The sequence below is a fragment of the Dipodomys merriami genome, unplaced genomic scaffold (assembly GCF_024711535.1).
Source record: "Dipodomys merriami isolate MVZ:Mamm:240054 unplaced genomic scaffold, mDipMer1.0.p SCAF_63, whole genome shotgun sequence".
NCBI lineage: Eukaryota > Metazoa > Chordata > Mammalia > Rodentia > Heteromyidae > Dipodomys > Dipodomys merriami.
Window position 1 is genome coordinate 4,815,957 of NW_027206213.1, and position 19,980 is coordinate 4,835,936.

Genomic DNA, 19,980 nt, shown 5'->3' on the forward strand with positions numbered 1-19,980 from the left:
TTCTGGTTCTCCCTCGGCCCCTTGCCCCGCCCGCTCGCCTGCGGGTCCCCGCCGCATCTCCCCGGTCCAGCTGGGCGGGGACTGCCGTACGACTCTGTAAAGTCTGTGAGTCACTGCACAACCCATCAATCCAATTAAATGTCTTGAGCGAGCCGAGCAGGCGGTGCTGCCGCTCGCCCCGCCGCGGCCGCCCCTGCTCGCAGCGCCCCTCTGATCCATGGCTGTCAGTCTGTACTTGTTAGGGTGCAACGTCCTCCTCCCTCGCCGCCTTCTCCTCGGGAGCCGCGGCAACTTCCCCTCGGCCCGCCGCCTCCGCCTCTCGGGGGCCGCGGAGGCATGGGATAGACCCGGAGCCGCCTCCCGCCGGCGCCCCTCCCGCCCTCGCTCACTTTCGCCCCTTTAAAGTCTGGTCCTCGCTCGCTCGCTCGCTCGCCGGCTAGACCTTGGTTGACAGTCCATTCTTCCTCCCCACCCCGATTCTCAGTCCCCTCACGGGGCCGGGGTCGTCGGGACCGGTGGGCTTGGTTAAGGGAGCTCCCTCCCCCCATCCTGTTCGTCTTTCTACCTCCCTCTTCGGTCGTGACTCGGTTTCCCTGCTCCTCTCCACGCCCACCCATCCAAGTCACCGTCCTGCACCCGAGTGACGCACCGACACCCCCGCCCACAGCCCAGACGTGTCCCCTCCCCTGCTGCCACCCCGAGCCGTCTCGGAGCTGGACCAGGTGCCTACTTCTTCATAGAAGGGTGAGTACGGCCCCCCCCCCACACTTTGGAGGGGGGGAGGGCGTCTGAAAAAATGTGGTAGGCAGTCCACTTTGGGGGAGGGCAGGGACCAGGCGATGGGTTGGAGGCAGTGGTCCGGTGTGGATTAGAGGGGGCGCCCCCCCTCCCGGGCGCCCCCCTCCCCGCCCTTAGTCACCACCAGCCCCGCCGTATTTCTAGGTGCAGCCAGCCCTCCACCGTGGGGGCATGGTACCGCTCATAAAAATAATTGGCCATGGCATGCTTTCTGTCTCTTGCCTGCCTGGTGTGCTCTAATACTCAGCGATGTGATCTGATAGACGGTGTGGCCGGCCAAAAGTGTAAAATGACTAATGGGTACGTTTGCGTCTACATCGAAGTTAACTTTTATTTAATCAAAGGTATTTTTAATTTGAATGCATGGTGATAGAGGAAGAGAAGACTGGTTGCCTAGTGGCGTCACTCCGTGCTTTTATTTTTAAAATAATTCTATAGCTGCTTTTTAAAAAAAAAATCAGTTGAATTCCGTATTAAAGGTTATGAAGTCTTTGAAGCTGTTGGAGGAAAGCAAGGTAAGATGGAAATTCAGGTTGACACTTCACTGGGTTTCAGGCAGGCATTACAACACAGGATTTTGTAATTTTGACAACAGAGCGGAGTATGTTAGGGACAGAAGAGAAATAGGGATTATGTTTCTTCTTGTTGTTTGTTTTCTGTGCTGGTACTGGGGCTTGAACTCAGGGCCTATGGCTCTCCCTTATGTTTTTTGCTCAAGGCTAGCACTCTACTACTTGAGGCACAGTTCCATTTCCACCTATGTGGAAGTTAATTGGAGATAAAGAGCCTCACAGACTTTCCTACCCTGGTTGCTTTCGAACCTACCTCTTGAGCAGCTAGGATTTACAGGCAGGAGCTACCAGTGCCTGGCTGTGGATTATGTTTCTTTTGATAATGAGCTTTTGTTGAAATCGACTCTTTGGATAGGTCATCCTACAGAATTTTGTACATTTTTTTACTTTGGTGGTGGTCTATGGCTCAAAAGTACACAGTCCCTGCTGCCTCTTTGCTTTCTGAAAGGCTTATCTTCTGTATCTTTAGTAGTCTGAGAGAAAAGTAAGAATTATAAGAGATGGTTACTCTGAATTAGCTTTTGAGGGCCGCTGTTTAGGACGCAGCTGTTTTAAATTGCTCTTACTCTTTTTGAATCAAGTCCTGGGCTAGTTGTCCACAAGATTCAAATTAGGCCAAACCAAACATGTTTTGAAATATTAAAGGACAGGAAAGACCTCTTAGTAGTTTATTCTCTGCTTCTCTTTCAGACTAACTAGAATAAGTTGTTACTAAATTTAATTTTAAAGAATAGGCTGTTCCTGTACTCAAATCTGCCAAGTTCCTTCAGAGAGACTTCTTTTTAAAGAGCAGAAATGTGTTTATGATCAGTTCGAAGTGGCAAAGTTGAAAAGTGACTTACATGTAAGTGCTGTCTTGTAGAGTGCCCCTAGAACTTTCAGTGTGTATCTGGAAGACTTAGACAAAGCCCTTTTTGAATTGATTAAGATAGTTCACCATGTGACATTTTTCACGAGGGTGAGACTAAGTCTTTGAAAGGCTTCATAGCACAGGGGAGCCATCTTGCCTGAATTTGAATCTTGTCACCATCCCTCACTGGCTCTGGGACCTTGGGTAGGTTTCTAGTTTGCCCAGTGCTGATTGGCAAGGTAAATGGGAAGGAAGGTTTGTCTTCACAGGGTTGTTGCAAGGATTAGTGAAAGTGCTTGTCAAGGAGCACTGAGTGTTAGCACTCCATCCTCAACATGGGCAGAGCCGGTGTCCAGTGGAATAGGTAAGAATCTGATTCCTAAAACCTAGTTTAATCACTATGCCCTCTGAAGTTAGCTGGTAGCCTCGCTAATTGCTGGAGCCCAGCACTTCCATATCAGCCTGAACAATATAGTGAGATATTGTCCTCAAACTACAATAACTAAATAACAACAACAACAAAAATCTGACCTCTAGAATCAAATTCTATAGGTTTCTATAGGTTCAAATCTTGATATTTCCTGTTGCCATCTCTGACCTTGGACCAGGTGCCTTTCAATCCCTCATCTGTCAAAGGGAATAATATTTCATAGGGTTAACGTGAGGATAGTGACTTCATAAAGATTTTGTATAGTGTTTGATACTGCTTTCCAAATTGCTCTCTTTGGGTCATTTGTATACCTTGAAAAATGGATGACTACTTTTTTTTTAGAAGCACATTTTTATAAAGGCGTAATCATTGCTGTTAATAAATTAGCAGTTATTTCTCAACATGTATGATATGTGAGCTAGAGTTTATATGAAATTTTAAGAAATTTAGTTAGTAAGCAGGGCATTGTAGTGTGCTCAGGAGGTTGAAAATTTGAAGCCAGCCTGGGCTACATAGTAGTAAGACCTTGTCTAAAAAAGGAGAAGAAGAAAAAATTTGAATTATTGGATGAACAGAATTGAGTTCTGTTATTGGATGAGCTATTGGATGAGCTAAGTTTACTGCTCTTTCATTAAAACTTGGATAATAGAATGAACATGCCTCCATTATAGTTATAATACATATTATAAGTTGTATCTGTGGGTTTCTCCTCTACTAAGCAGAAAGCTCTTTGAGGGTAACAATGATGCTTCAATCAGGCATTATCAGGTGCCTTAGTAAAGGGCCTAGAATGTAAAGAAGATTAATTAGTACTTGTGGAATTAATTGTACAATGTTATACACAAGCTGTTCATATGTACTGGAATGAATGTGATGAATGATATTGTAGAGAATACTGGTATTTATATAATTGAATTGAAATCTCACTTATTTGTAGCTAAAGAATATTATATAACTAAGTATTGTAGTAACAATATAATATAGTTTTGTTAAGAAACACTGTTTCACTTTGAAGATTAAATTGAAAAGGTAATATCTTCCTTTATTACCTGACTTGTCCATTTTTTAATCATAAGACTGTCTGACTCCTAAACTTCTGTCCTTAATTAATGTGAAGTAGACAAATTAGCTTATGAATGAATGTGTTATTCCTTGCTTCTGAATTAATTAAAGGAGAATCCATCAACCTTAGCAATGTAAAATAAAATGGCGTCATTTCTATAAGGATGAAAGCTTTATATCTCTTTTTATTCAAGAGTAAAACTCTTTCTCTTGAATAGCCTTAATAATAATTACCTATTGAAATATCTGCAGTAAATAGTGTGGTAGGAATCATAAAGGAGGTATATTTAATTTGAAAATAAGACACTTAAACTTTAAACCACACACTAGGTATTACACAATTAGGAAAAAATAGTTTTTTTTGTTTGTTTTTTTGTCGGTCGTGGGGCTTGAACTCTGGGCATGGGAGCTGTCCCTCAGCTCTTCAGCTCAAGGCGAGCGCTCTACCATTTGAGCTACAGCACCACTCCGGTTTTCTGGTGGTTTATTGGAGATAGGAGTCTCACGGTCTCTCCTGCCCGGGCTGGCTTTGAACCGCGATCCTCAGATCTCAGCCTCCTGAGTAGCTAGGATTACAGGCGTGAGCCACCAGCGCCCGGCTGGAAAAAATAGTTTTAAACAAGCAAAATTGATGGAGTCTACTACTTGCTTCATTTATAGAACCATTCTATTTTACTTGTCAATAAAATCCAGTTTAATTACTATGCCCTCCAAAGTTATAAAATGCAAGAACTATCTTTAATAAAAGAAGGAGTCTCAATAAGAAAGTCTGAATACTAATCTACTCAGAAGTCTTACCATGTTCCATAACATTGTTACAACTTTTTAAGTATATGAGATATCTATTATCATGTGGATCATTTTTCTGTATAGAATCTCTTAACCAAATTATGTTAATTGAACACATTATATTACATTCTTTTTATTGGCTAAAATCAGTTTTAAGAAAACTTACCTCAGGGCTGGGAAGGTGACTCAATGGTAGAGCGCTTGCCTTGCATGCCTGAGGCCCTGGGTTCGATTTCTCAGTACCACATAAAGAAAAAAGAAAAAAAGCCGGAAGTGGTGCTGTGGCTCAAGTGGTAGAGCGCTAGCCTTGAGCTGAAGAGCTGAGGGACAGTGCCCAGGCCCAGAGTTCAGGCCCCACGACCAGATCCCTCTGCCCCCCCAAAAAAAAGAAAAAAAGAAAACTTACCTCTTTTTTTGTTTTGTTTTTGAGATAGGATTCTGCTACATAGCTCAAGCTTGGCTGGAATTGTGATCCTTCTGCTTTGGCTTGAGAGTGCTTGGCATTATGGGCATGCACTACCACTCCTGGCTGTTCATAAAAACAGTTAATGTAAGAGAAAACTTTAACAAAAGAATTTATAGGCACTTAGAACACTTACGTGTCTGGTCTGCAAAATGAAAGGACTCATATTTTTCACTTGACACATTTTAGCATAACTCATATCTCTTGTTTGTATTTTAGTTTTAGTTTTTTTTTTTTTTTTGTCGGTTGTGGGGCTTGCACCCTGGGCTTGGGCACTGTTCCTGTGCTCTTAAGCTCAAGGCAAGCACTCTTACTGCTTGAGCCACAGCAAAACTTTGGTTTTCTAGTGGTTTATTGGAGATAAGAGTCTCACGGATTTGCTGCCCGGGCTAGCGTTGATCCGTGATCCCCAGATCTCAGCCTCCTGAGTAGCTAGGCTTACAGGCATGAGCCACCGGCACTCAGCTGTTTTAGCTTTTTTGTGTGTGTGAAGATGTTTTGTGAAGATGTTTTATGGACATGTGCAATGTTGCCTTTTTTTTTTTTTTTTTTTTGGGTCCGGACATGAACTCTGGGCCTGGGCACTGTCCCTCAGCTCTTCAGCTCAATGCTAGTGCTCTACCACTTGAGCCACAGCACCACTTCCGGCTTTTTCTTTTTGCTTATGTGGTGCTGAGGAATCGAACCCAGGGCCTCATGCATGCAAGGCAAGCGCTCTACCACTGAGCCATCTTCCCAGCCCCCTTTTTCTTTCTTTCTTTTTTTTTTTTTTTTTAAGAAGGAATCCTGCTGTTGCCCCCCTGGGGCCTTGAAGTGCTAGGTTCAAATGATCCTTCTATGTCAGCCTTCCAAGGAGCTGCAATTACATGTTGTGGCATGTTACTTTATCTCTCATGTTTCCAACTTTTAAAAATACAAGACTTGTGAAGAATGACTTGGAAAGAAGAGAAAACAGGAGTAGACGTAAACATTAGGCATTGTGATTTCTATGCTTATTTATCTCTCTCTCTCTCTCTCTCTTTTTTTGCCGTTCCTGGGGCTTGAACTCTTGAGAGGCTTGGACACTGTCCCTGAGCTTTTTTTGCTCAAAGATAGTATTCTACCACTTTAGCCACCGCTCCACTTTCAGCTTTTTTTTTTTTTTTTTTTTTGGTTAATTGGAGATAAGAGTCTCAAGGACTTTTCCTGCCTTGGCTGGCTTCAAACTGTGATTCCCAGATCTTAGCTTCCTGAGTAGTTAGGATTATAGGTATGGGCCATCAGTGCCTGGCTACTATGCTTATCTTTTAACATTAGAAGAATGGATCTGCTCAGTGATAAAAAGAGAGAAAAATAATATATGCATTATTTCATTACATTAGCATAGGATTAGGCCCATTGAGGTCTGTGTTTGGTGATACTGCTGATTGGCACCTGTCGTCAGACATTCCACTTAACCCTCACTACTGTTCTCTTCCTGGTGGGAAGAGGGAAGGCTGTTATCCACCTTTCACTCTTTAGAAGTTGTTGAGTAAAATGCAGGGGCTCTGCAAAACCATCTGAAAATGACAAAGGCCAAATAAGGACAAAATAAACATTAACATTTAGAAGTGGGTTTTTTTTTTTGTCCTGTTCTTTGGAAGAATTTGTCTTAACCCAGGGCATTTTTAAATTTTGAAAGAGATTTTTTTATTGATATGTTCACAAAAATATCGAATGGTCTTCCCAAACAGGCAAGGGCTTTACCACTTAGCTGGTCCTCAACTCTCCAAAGTACCTTAAAAAAAACAAGCAAACAAAGAACTTTGATTTAGTTGAATGGAGCTTTAAATGTTGACACTACTTTTCTGTACATTGTAGGTTATAGCCAATGTTAATGAGTTAAGAACAAACTTGATATCTGGGGAATAGTACATTTTATTACATTAAAGTTTGCAAAACTTGTATTTGTGTTACAATAAAAAACATTGAGGCTTAATCAGGTTCCGTTAGAATGAATCAGATTTTACTTTTTGACAATACTGGGGTTTAAATGTATGGACTCATGTTTTATACGCAGGTGCTTTACCACTTAAGCCAGGCCTCAAATCTCTTTGACTTTAGTTATTTTTCAGGTAGAGTCTCAAGACGTTGCCCCAGCTGGCCTCAGACCTTTCTCTTGCTTTAGCCTCTCAAGTTCAGGGGTTATAGATGTGCACCACCATGCCAGACCCTACCTGTAATCTCAGCTCTCTAGAAGCTCAGGCAGGAAGATGAAAAGTTTGAGGTCAACCTGGGTACATAGTAACACCCTGTTTTGAAAAAAAAATACATGCATAGATAAATATATTCAAAGGGAAAATTAGTCATGTTGTTTATTTTTAAATTTCAAAAGAAATACTTGGCTATGGGACCCTCTTTATACTCCATGTATAGTGAGTGCAGTGAAATACGCACATTTCAGAAAATAGTGCTTGGAAGATTTGCTTTATACCAGTTCTTCATTTAGGATGGCTAGTGAAGGCATGTACAGAAAGTCTATATTTTAAGGAATTCATTTTTCTTGTCTCTAAAAATGAAATAAGAATCATTAAAATTTAAAAGTCAAAAGCCTTGCAAGAGTCATACCTGCCTTCTTAACAGCCTAGTAAGTAAAGGGTCCTGAGTTCAAATCCCAGTATAGCCCAAAACAAAAAAATACAATAAGTAAAAAGTTAGCAACTTCTTTTTTTGCACTGGTACTAGGGCTTGAATTCAGGGCCTTGAGTTCTTCCTTGGCTTTTTCCACTCAAGCAACACATCTACCTCCATCTTTTTGCTGGTTAATTGATGATAAGAGTTTCATGGACTTTTCTTGATGGGCTAGCTTCAGATCTCCATCCTCAAACCTCAGCCTCTTGAGAGCCCAGATTACAGGCATGAGCCACCAATTCCCAGCTTAATGCATATTTGAAAATATATTGCCCTTTAGTTCTTATTGTTCAACAGCCAACTATTTGAAACACAATAGTCAGAATAGTCCGTTTTCTTCTCCCCTTTGGAATTTCAGTTTTGTATTGATGTTCTATGTGGTGGTGTGTGTAAATCTTTAGCAATGAATATTTACTTTTAACATATCGAATAATGACCCAAACCCTCTTCTGCTTTAACATTGTTTTCAATTTTCATGTTTCCCTGTTAGTTTACCTTTTCCTTATATGTGACATTTTTCTTATTTGTTGTATGCCTTTCCCATGAATCATTGGGATTCTTTTGTCCTTGACCAAAGTAGTATTTTCCCCTTTGGCTCTGTGTGCATTTGCTTCTGTAGTATAGTATAGAGTGGAGGATTTTTTTAAAATTTCAGTCTGCCTTATTAGACTAATGGAAAAACCTATATGGAAAAGTATCCTTTGCCTTATCTTGAAAGATGAGCTTTTCAATCATTTTATCAGTGAGCCACTTTATAAATTTAAGATCAAGTTTTAGCTTTTGTGAAGTGGTGGTAACAAGAAAAAAACTGGAACATATTTATCAGTTACTGCTGTAGTTAGTTACTGGTGTAAGTAATATAATGAAAAACTGTTCCATATTTGTTATTGATGTTCCATTAATCTATTGGGGGAGCAGGGTGGGGAGAAATCCCAGAGAATTTTTCCTGTCCACACTACCTGGGAAGGCCTCAGACATTCAAGCTTTGTTTTGCTCAGGCCCGGAACCTAGTGAGCTTTGGAGACTGCTTCTGGATGACCACAGTCACCTGATTGTGTGTGGAGTAGCTGGCCTGGGAACGCCACAGCAGTGAGAGAAGCAGTTCTTTGGTTGAGATTTGTTTTGTTTTGAACTCCTTAAAACCAGAGAACATCAAGCCATGCATATGGTGAAGTTTACCAGGACTCACATTGTAGGATGATTAATGGTCTCTGGTGAAGTAGTATCGTCTTTATTGTCTGCCAGGCTTCTGTGTAAATGAAATGTAGCCCTTGAGTTTATTTTTGTTTTGACTTAAAAGGGTCTTTTTACTCTGAAAATCAAAGTAAGAAATGAATATTTCTTTCTTTCTTTGTGATGCTGTGAATTGAACCCAGGAACTCATGGACCCTAGGCAAATGCTCTACAACCAAGTCATACCCTACAACTCCAAATATGCATTGTCAAACAAGATGTATGTAAAAAATCCTGTGAGAGTTGAGTACCAGTGTAATCCTAGATATTCAGGAGGTTGATATCTGATGACTGCAGTCTGAAGCCAGCCTGGCAGAAAAGTCTGTGGGACTCTTACCTCAAATTAACTACCAAAAAGCCAGAAGTGGAGCTGCTGCTCAAGCCATAGAGCACTAGTCTTGAGCATAAAAATTCAGGGACAGCATCCAGGTCTTGAGTTCAAGCTGCAGGACTGGCATGCATGTGCACGTGCGCACGCACACATACACACACACACACACACACACACACACACACATAAACACAAACACACATACACACACACACAAATATCCTGTATATTGAAACTTTTCCTAAGGACTTAAATAAACTCTTAAACGAACTCTTAGAGAATCTTTAAGAGTTTCTCAAACTACTTGACATTGTTCAGATTTTTAGATTGCATTAGATAAAATGAATCTTCCTTTTGACTTAGGAAACAGTCTGTTGTTATTTTTATTTATCAACAATTCAAATAGAAAATTAGATAAACTGCATTTCAGAGTTGATTAAATAAGAGATTTTTAAGAATAGAAATTGTGCTTTATAGTATCTGTGCCTTAGGGAAAAAGCTTAATCTACTAGACACCTGTATCCATTTTGGCTTCCATTTGGTCACTCAGCGAGTTGATTAAAGCAATATTTATTGAGCACCGACCATGTGCCAGCTCGTGTCATCAGGCACTTGTGGTGTAGCTGTAAAGTAAAGAAATGAACACTACCATCCTTGCGGAAACGAGATAACAAGCTTTTGGTGTGCACAACAGCCTGTTATCTGGTATTTGGAGTAGTCATAACTAAACATTGTACAGTAGTGACCAGAAAAATTAAGTATTCTTCATGTGGATTTTATGTCCTTTGATATTGTGTAAAGGAAATCCTAAATCCGAAGTACTAAAACAAAATTCCACCCAAATGGACAATTTTTATTTGAATTTTAGTTGAAATATTAAAAAAATAAAACCCAATACTGTTACCAGTCGTTTTCACCAGAAATTATGAATCTTTCTCATTTACTAAGCTGGGGAGACTTTACAGTGGATATGGTGTGAAGTTTCTCTTAGGATTTTTTTACCCACTCAAAGTTGTTTTCTCCTGTTCCTTTGTGACAGAGCCTGGAAAAAAAAAAAAAAAAGGTAACCCTGAAAGTTGCCCAATGGAAATGTAGTCATCTGATTATATTGCACAATTAGCAAGAAAATCTTTAGTTTGTTTTGTCTACTGTATGTTAAGAACTCATTTTTGTTTTGTTTCAGTGGCTGTACTTGTGTCATTTTTCTATATAAACAAATAAAACCTTCAGTGTTCATTTTTTTACCTCAAGTATTCAAGTAGATAATCCTGTTTTTATGCAGTGCAAGTAACATTTATTCCATAGAACATATAAGGTAATGATTATCATTATTTTATTTTTATTCATAAATATTTAAAGCCTGCTCTAAGTGCTAGGGAGTATGAAAGATGATAATAAGACATGGCAGCTGCCCGTAATGGTGCTCGTGGTCTAGCTGGATACAGAAGATTTCCACATGGAAATGAAATCTTTCCTACTTGGCAATATGTAATTTAGCATAAAGAGGAGTCCAGGTTATGTCAATACTGTATGCTAGATCCTCAGTTAGGCAGACTGGCCTTCTAGAAGTTCTGGAAGGCTTTTTTAGGAACCCATCCTTTATTATCTAAGCAAAAGTGATTAGAAGGCCTTCTCTATGCCATGGGTACCTAGGGGTGTCCAAACTACTACAGTGGCTTAGCAGGATCAGGAGGAAAAGGAGAAGAAACAGATATCTTTGCAGGTGTGGCATTCACTACCCTCTTGTGAGCTGAAACTGACCTGAGAATAGACTACATGGATACAGCATTGGTGCATTTTAGTTCGGGTTTGAACTCTGGACTTTGCACTTGCTATACAGCTGCTCTATTTGAGCAATGTCTCTAGCACTCTGTGTGTGTGTGTGTGTGTGTGTGTGTGTGTGTGTGTGTGTGTGTGTGTGTGTGTGTGTGCTTGCGTGCTGGTGTGTGTGTGTGTGTGTGTGTGTGTGTGTGTGTGTGTGTGTGTGTGTGTGTGCTTGTGTGCTGGTCCTGGGATACTGGGGCTTGAATTCAGGGCTTGGGAGTTGTCCTCTTTTTTTTGTTGTTGTTGTTCAAGTCTAATACTCTACCACAGCTAAGCTTCCAGCTTTTTTTCTGGCTAATTGGAGTCTCAGGAGTTTTCTGTTCCAGCTGTTTTGGAACTGTGATCCTCAGCTCTCAGCTTCTGAGCAGCTAGTATTACAGGCATGAGCCACTGGGGCTATCTGCAAAATACATTTGTAATTTCCTTTTTTTTTTTTTTACAATTGAACTCCAGGGCCTTATACTTGCAGACTCTGTGGCACTTGAGCCACACCTCCAACCCTTTCTGCATTCATTATTTTTAAGTTAGGGTCTTGATTTTATGTCTGAGTTAGTCTGGCCTGCAATTCATTTAAGTAAGAAAAACAAAACTGAGGAGGCTTGTGCACTGGCTTAAATGTATATATTGGGCTTTAAAGTGCGTTTTTTTCCACATATAGAATACATTGGGATACCTTTAAGTAATTAAAAAAATTGGAATTTGTAGAATTGGACTTGGATAGTTTTCAAGAAATCCTATCCTTATTCTTGAACAGATTATGAGTCATTTTGACATGGGGTAGAGTATAATTTTAGTAAGGTTAAATGGCTTGATGCTCCTTCTTAAACAATATTGTTCTTTTCCCCCCCAGTTTTGGCATGCCAATCCATAAAGACTATGGGACGCATAGTGTGAGTTTGTTAGGCCATTATTTAATGTTGAGAATTTCTTAATTCATCCGGAGTGTGTTCTATATTAATTTCTTTATTGTTATTAAATCTGTATTAAGTGAAAAAAAGCAATTTTTCATGAATAAAAATAGCCTAATGAGTTGTTTCTGGGGTTGGGACTGTCACCATGCTAATGAGCTGTGATTTTAGAGCTCAAGCTCCTTCTGCCCTCCCAGCAAGACAAACTACAATGACAGAGATGAGGTTCTGGTTTTGAAAGTCCCGGGTTATTCTGATGTCCAGTCACACTAGACCGTGCTATCTCTCCTGCACCCAAACTCTTTTGAATAATTCAATACACACCCACACTCCCTCTACTGAGACTCAGTAATTATTAACATTTTGCCATATTGCTTTATGACTGGCTCTCTCCCTCTTTCTCTGTATGTATTACTTGTTTTTCTGTGCCAAGTGAAGGTCGGCTTCAGGCATCACTACTCTCCTATTAAGTACTCCAGTGTGCATCTCCTGAGAAAAGGATGTTCCCCTATAACCACAATAGCATATCTTAGAAAATTAATAATAACTTAAAATCTTCCCTACAAGTTTATTTTCATTTATTAAGCCATCAAAATCCGTAAGTCTACTGAAAATGAAATGTATGTGAAGTAAAAAGTTCTGCAGAATATGAAACTTGGGAATTTTTGCTAAGCATAGTATAGGGGGTGTCTTTTTTTGTGTTTGCAAGTAAGGCCACTACTTGGAGGGTTTTATTTTGTTTTTGTTTTCTGTGTCAGTCCTTGGGCTTGAACTTTGGGCCTGGACACTGTCTCTGAGCCTTTTTTACTCAAGGATAGTGTCCTACCACTTGAGCCACAGCTCTACTTCCAGCTTTTTGGTGCTAAATTAGAAATTAGAGTATCATGGACTTTCTTGCTTGGGCTGGCTTTGAACCGTGATCCTCAGATCTCAGCCTCCAGAGTAGCTAGGATTATAGTCCTGAGCCATCGGCATCTGGCATACATATTTTTATTGGGTCAGAGCATTTTCTTTTTTCTTTTTGGTCAGTCGTGGGGCTTGAACTCAGGACCTGGGTGCTGTCCCTGAGCCTTTTCAGGATGCTTTTCAGAAACTGCCCTCAAGCTCAGTGGACATGGATTTCAAGACATGTTTCACAACAAATCCAACAAATCTGTAAGGCAGTCTACAGAGTTGTTCACTTCTATAGCTCAGATTCTTTGCATGTTTGTCAGTTTTAACTTTTTGTTAGCTTCAGCTTCTGTTTTGACTCCGTCTAATTTTACAGAGTACAGTATCACCATAGAAATAAGAAACCTCTCCACAGATGTAGGCTGTCAGTCTTTCTGTCTGATTAGGCATCAAACCATATCTGGACCAGTAACTATCATCAGGGGAGCATTCTTTCCTGACTGGCGTAGACTAACCTGTATCCCTCCTAAAGCTGAGAATCAAGGACTCTTAGGGAGAGGAAAGGAGGAGTGGAAATTGAGTTAGCTCTTCACAGTGTCTATTATTTAGCTCTCTGCCTGTTTTCTTTGTTGTAAAATGGGAGCAGAGTGACTTACCTCTGTGATTATTACTAATATGAAATAGGTAATACAACATATACAAAGTTGATGTTTAGTTTGTAGTGATTCCTCTTTTCCCCTTTCCATTTTCTAGAAAGTCCAATTTTCCAGAAAATTGTCTTCCTTTGCTACTTCATCCTCTATACGGTAAGCATGTGTAAGTGACTCTCCTTTAGGGGTCTTTCTTACTTGTCATTCCTCCTTGGTACCTAGGGCACAAATTAAAGCACATGTGTATATTAATTGTGTAGAATAGTGGGTTCCACTATGCTGTTGTCGTACAGTTATATAAGGGACTTTGGTTGCTTTTTTCTCCTCCATCTATTACTCAGAGTTATCTTCCCTCCTCACTCCTGTTGTTCATTTTCTTACTTCCTACTGCAGCACACAACATGTTATGTGAACTTTGTGAGCTAGTTAAATACCTATCTTGGCCCATCTTATTTTTTTCTTAAAAATTTCAGCTTCCTTTATGTTATTCTAGAACTTAGGAAGGGAAGCTGTCAACTGTGTGTGTATTGTCAAGATGCAGATCAAATGTGAATGGAAATGTCTTCAATTTTGCTACTCATAAAAAAACAGAAGAATTGAAATACATTTTCTCCCTTTATTAAAAGCAAAGCACATGACCCATGGAAAATATCAGCAAAATCAACTGCTTTTTGAAATTGAGTAGCTTGACTGTCAGGATAGTCTTTGATATTTTGGGCAAGTCTAGGGTTACTCTGGTAGTTGACCTATGCTGGTTTCTTCAGGACTTCCTGTCTAAGAAGGATTATGTCTCATTTTCCAGCAAATATTTTTTGGGGGGGTTGGGATTGCTTCTCACCACAAGAAAGTTATCTTCCAAACTTATGTATGCCAGTATGTGGCAGCACAGGAGGATCTTTGTCCAAATATGCCTGTTTTGAAAAGAAATAGGTAAGGGAGGGTTGTCAGATGTGTTTCCTTATAACATTTCTTTTTTTTTTTTTTTTTGGGTCCGGTTGTGGGGCCTGAACTCTGGGCCTGGGCGCTGTCCCTCAGCTCTTCAGCTCAAGGCTAGCACTCTACCACTGGAGCCACAGTGCCACTTCCGGCTTTTTTCTTTTTGCTTATGTGGTGCTGAGGAATCGAACCCAGGGCCTCATGCATGCAAGGCAAGCGCTCTACCACTGAGCCACCTTCCCAGCCCCTCCTTATAACATTTCTAAGGCAACTCCTAGAGCACCCTGCAAAATTGTCACAGCCCAGTAACATGGGGAAATCTTCAGATTCTTAACGTTTTTCTTCTAAAATAGTTCTTAAAAAAGAGCTATACAGGATGCTCTCCCTGGTTCTGTGCTGGAAGAAGTATAGAGAAGTCTACTGTCTCTCTTCAGTTTCAGGTGGTCTGTTTAATGTTTTAGGTTTGGTGGTGCTGAGGAACTTGTTGATCTGTTAAAGTCTGTGAATAATGAAAATACTTGGATTTTGAATGATAACACTGTAATTCAAAGCTTCTGAGGGATGTTTTAATGTCTTTCTGTTTCTATATATCTCAGATGAAGGTCTAGATATGACATGAAACATCACAATAAATGCAGAACTCTGAAGTCAGCTAATTTTCTTAAATAACGACAAAGAACATTGTAACTATAGTTTTAGCGAAAAGTCCTGGAGTTTGGAGGAAGTTTGAAATTTGTATTGCACATCCTTGAAGTGTTATTGGTTACTTTTAAGAAGGATGAAATAATATTTTGTTTGTGAAGCTACCTTGCGTTTGGATAAGTTTTTAATGTCAGTGCTTTGCAGAAAAGTTTTGTGGACGTTTCATTTTGCTGTGCATCCAGTGCCTGAACTCTGTAGCTATGGTTTCCACCAGCAGTAGAGGGGCAGGAATGAAAAGAGAAATGGTTCTTGTTTCCCATCTAATAACCAGACTTTATTTTTATTTCCACTCCCCAGAGTTAAAAAAAAAGAAGAAAAAAAAGTGCAAAGATCAGGACCCAAAGGCGCAAAAAGCTAAAATGTTATTTTCTAAGTAGAAAGAGGCTGGCTTTGTCATGATGTGAAAGACATACATAGGAAACATTTCTTCAGAGCTACGGAGTTGAGTGCCAGGATCATACATGGATTAGGTTTAATTCCTTCTTCAGACAGTCCAGCAGGTAAAAACCAATCATGGTCCTTTTGGCCAATCCTTCTGGCTTTCATTATGCTTTGAATAATGTCTCTCTTTTTTTTTTTTTGGCCTCGGCCTGTTGGACTGTAATCTTCCTATTTATGCTCCCCATAAACTACCATGCCCAGCCTTATATTTATTGAGATGAGGTTTCATGAACTCCCCTCCCCCCTAAAGCTGGCCTCCAAACACAATATTCCCAATGTCTACTTCTTGAGTAGCTAGGGTAACAGGTGTGAGCCACCACACTTGGCTTTATCATCTAACTCTTGTCACTTAAACTTTTCTTATAGATTAGTTGTTAGAGCTTTAGCTTCACTTTTGCTTCTTTCTAGATTCTGTATTGGAGTTTCTCATAGGCATCCTCAATTTGTGTGGATTCTAAGGGCAACTGCTCTGGTCTCGGGTCCTTTATTATTTTCATTTCTTTCTTGGGAATTTTTATTCTGATCAAAAATTACAGCATGACCAATGAAAACATTGTTTACTAGCTCATAAAAATGTATATATAGTACTCGCAGAAAAATTGTTTGGAAAAGAGATTACACTCAGAGAATGAATGGTGAAATTTTAGGACCACAGTCCATTAAGTATTTTGTTTGAAGTATTTTGGCCTTTTAACATGTGCATCTTCAACTTTATCTTATGTGATAAAAACTATACTGGTCAATTGAATGTCGGAATTTTTTTTTCTTTTGGTAATATTGGGATTTAAACTCAGGGACTTGTGCTTGCTAAGCAGTTTCTCTTACATTTCCAGAAGGACTTTTAAAAATTAATTTGCCACTGGACAAAAACAAAGGGTAGTTTGAGAATATTATTGGAATTGTATTATAGTGAAACATGTAATTGTCAAAAAATTTGTCGGTAATTTGGCAAAGATCCCAGCATAAACAGTGCTGTAGTAGACCAAGTCGGGGCCCCAGCCTTTCCTACCCTAGTATGAAGACTATCGCACAAGGACAGCTTGGTTTCCTCGTGCTCATGTTACACCCGCATAGTGACTATGAGTACCCTAGAGTGACATGGGGAATGAACTCTTGGTGTTATTATTATTGTTTTCAGTACTTAATACATCCTAAGAACAACATGCTATCAATGGAAGTATTTTCTTTTTCGGCTAATTTAGAGTTACAACAGCATTTGAAAGGCTGGGGATGTAGCTCCTTGATAAAGTATCTGCTTCATGTGTGTGAAGTCGAATACTACCATCACCACCAGTAGAATAAGGAAGTTAACTATTGTTTCTGCTTTGCTCACATATAACAACAAGAGATGAGTGGCAGATCTACTGGGTGATGGAGGAAAGGTGATCCACCGCTGCTTGGCTTGTCTGTAGAATCTATGTACTTGCATACGGGCCTCTGAGGGGTGTTCCACATCTTTTGGAGAAACTCTTATCTTTTTTTTTTATAATGGAATAATTATATGAATAAGAAATTTTTGGAGATGAGATCTAGCTATGCTGTCCAGACTGGTACTAAACATGTGTGCTCAACTTACCCTTCCACCTAAGCCTCCAGAGTAGCTGTGTCAATAGATCTGAACCGCTGCACACAGTACATTTTAAAATATTTTCTTTCTTTTAATGTTTTATCTCTCTTCTTGTCTCCCTCCCTCCCTCCCTCCCTTCCTCCTTCCGTCCCTTCTTCCCTCCATCCTTCCCTCTCTCCCTCCCTGTCTTCCTCCCTCCCTTCTCTCCTCCCTCCTCTTTCTTTTTCTTCAGTACTGGGGCTTGAACTCAGCGCCTGGGTGTATCCCTGAGCTTTTTTACTCAAAGCTGATGCTCTACCACTTGGGCCACAGCTTCACTTTGAATTTTTTTTTTTTTTTAGTTAATTGAATGTAAGTGTCTTACTGACTTTTCTGCCTAGTCTAGCTTTGAACAGTGGTATGAGCCATTAGCACTTGGCTGAATTTCCTATTTCTCTTTTTTTTTTTTGGGGGGGGGGGGGTCCGGTCGTGGGGCCTAAACTCTGGGCCTGGGCGCTGTCCCTCAGCTCTTTTAGCTCAAGGCTAGCACTCTACCACTTGAGCCATAGCGCCACTTCCGGCTTTTTTCTTTTTGCTAATGTGGTGCTGGGGAATCGAACCCAGGGCCTCATGCATGCAAGGCAAGCACTCTACCACTGAGCCACCTCCCCAGCCCCTGAATTTCCTATTTCTTAAAAAACGTTGGGGCTGGGAAGGTGGCTCAGTGGTAGAGAGCTTGCCTTGCATGCATGAGGCCCTTGGTTCGATTCCTCAGCACCACATAAGCAAAAAGAAAAAAGCCGGAAGTGGCGCTGTGGCTCAAGTGGTAGAGTGCTAGCCTTGAGCTGAAGAGCTGAGGGACAGCACTCAGGCCCAGAGTTCAGACACCACGACTGGACCCCCCCCCCAAAAAAAAAGTAGAAGCCTTTTAAAATTTTTCCATTTCATCTTATATTAGTCATTTGTCTACTGATGGAGGTTATTGGTGTGATAATTCTTTTTTTTTGAAAGTTTTCAAATTGTTTTTCTGCCCAAGCTGTTGGTATTTCAGCTAGCAGTAGTATTGCCTCTTACATAGGAATTCAAAACAAAAAGTAGTTTTCCTTGATGAGGATGGGATGAAGGTATCAGTACAAACTCAGTACATAATGGTGTACTGAGGAAAATCCAGCATTTGTGACTAGGAAAATGTTTCTGGCAAAAAACATTCTGTATATTCATTTAGCCAGTTACTGAAATGGTATTATGCATGGCTTTGAAGTTGAAATGATTTAATACAGTAGTCACCTATGACTGTTAGCGCAGTGAGTTTTTAGAATCCCTTTTGCTTCCTAGGAGGTCATTTATGTAGCAGATAATAGCATACCAGAAGAGCAGATGATGTTCTGATTTACTGGAGTATGGCATGAGTTTAGGTATGCATTGTGAAATTGGAAACATGGGCACTTGGTCAATCTAGCTACACATTTCTACTCTCCACATGTCATGTTTTCTCAGTGTGCATTTGTTTTTGTTTTATAGTGACCCTGTCAAAAGGCAAAAAAATAAAGTCTAAATAGTCGATTTTCAGTTTAAGTTGGGTAGAATCAGGGTTACTGTCAGTTTGGTTTTTCTTACTATTACTGAGGCAAGACAAAGTTTTATTCCTTTGAAAGATAAGGTTCGTGAACTCTGTACTAGGTCAGGGTGTGTGGCGCTCTGCCCTATAATCATTGTTCATTGTTAGCATGGTGGAATTCTTGTGCATTTAAAACATCCCAGCCACCATGTTGTTCTAGCTCCTCAGTAATTTGGACATCCGAGTACCCTTTGTTACATCAAGTTGTGAAGCTGCTAAGAGCCACTTTCAAATCCAGAACGACTTCCATATATTGCTACAAAGGTTGTGGTATCCGTTTTCAGTATTCACGTTGAACAGGCACTCAGGTTCTTGAGGTGTTTGAAGAACACATGTCCAGTGTTACTTGCTGAAACCAACTCTAGAAAACTTGTGCTGATGCCATATTTTTGTGCTATTGTTGTGTCTAACTATGAAGTGAAGGAAGTGCTAATAACACTTCCTACTTGTTTAGCACGTTTCCTCCCCAGCTCTCAGAAGAGTTGGCCAATATCAGGCTGGATCCCCAGCCTATGTTTCTGTTCTTTTCTAATTCCTGTCATGTAATGTTACATAAAACTTTCACTTGCTAACTTCCTTTTTCTTAATGTTCTTCTATAAATTAGAAAATAGTATTTACTGTTATCATCTCCTATACTGAGAAAAAAGCTTGTCTCCACTAAAAACCTGACCTAGGTTTATACTGTTGTCAGCCACAGAGCCAAAGTCAAACTCAAGAGGTTTTTCCTTGGCTTTGTTTTTTTTTTTAATCACTGAGCCATAGTTTCTCTCCTTTTTAGTTACTCTTGTAGGACCAAAGAAAATACATTTCCAGCTACCAAAAATATTCCCCATGTCTCTTCTTCAGTATTCCAGTGTTAAGATTTATACTAGATTTATTGGCTGAAGTAAAGTTTCATTGCCAGTTATAAACATGATCTGTTCCCATCTTATTCCTGATCTGACTGCTGTCCCAGATGGTGATGGATAGTTGACACAAGATTGTAATGAATGTAGCCCCTATTTTCTTTTTGCTCTTTTAAATTTGATTTAACAGGTTGCTTTCTGCCAGGAATTTTATGAATGGACAAATGTTAATATGCCAGATTTTTTTCCTTTATAGTAATAAATGTAACAAGATGTCTCCTCAAAGTGGATCCATTTAGAGTATGTTAATACTTGAATGAACACTTGCTGAATTTACAGGTAAAAAGCAACTCCAATGCCAGACACTGGTGGCTCACACCTGTGAACAGGAGGCTAAGGTCTGAGGATCATAGTGCGAAGCCAGTTTGAGCAGGGAAGTAC

At 40.1% G+C, this 19,980-nt stretch overlaps 1 protein-coding gene across 2 annotated transcripts in view; it reads left to right on the top strand.

Annotated features, from left to right (window-relative positions):
• Positions 1-608: 608 nt before the first annotated feature.
• Sertad2 (SERTA domain containing 2) overlaps positions 609-19,980 on the top strand; it is a 117,217-nt gene continuing 97,845 nt past the window's right edge. Inside the window, exon 1 of one of the 2 annotated variants that reach the window (XM_070004525.1) lies at positions 609-744. The gene's annotated coding sequence lies outside the window, so the exon portion shown is untranslated. Of the gene's footprint in view, positions 745-13,553; positions 13,607-19,980 lie in introns of those variants that run through there. The other variant, XM_070004520.1, reaches the window with a different exon arrangement.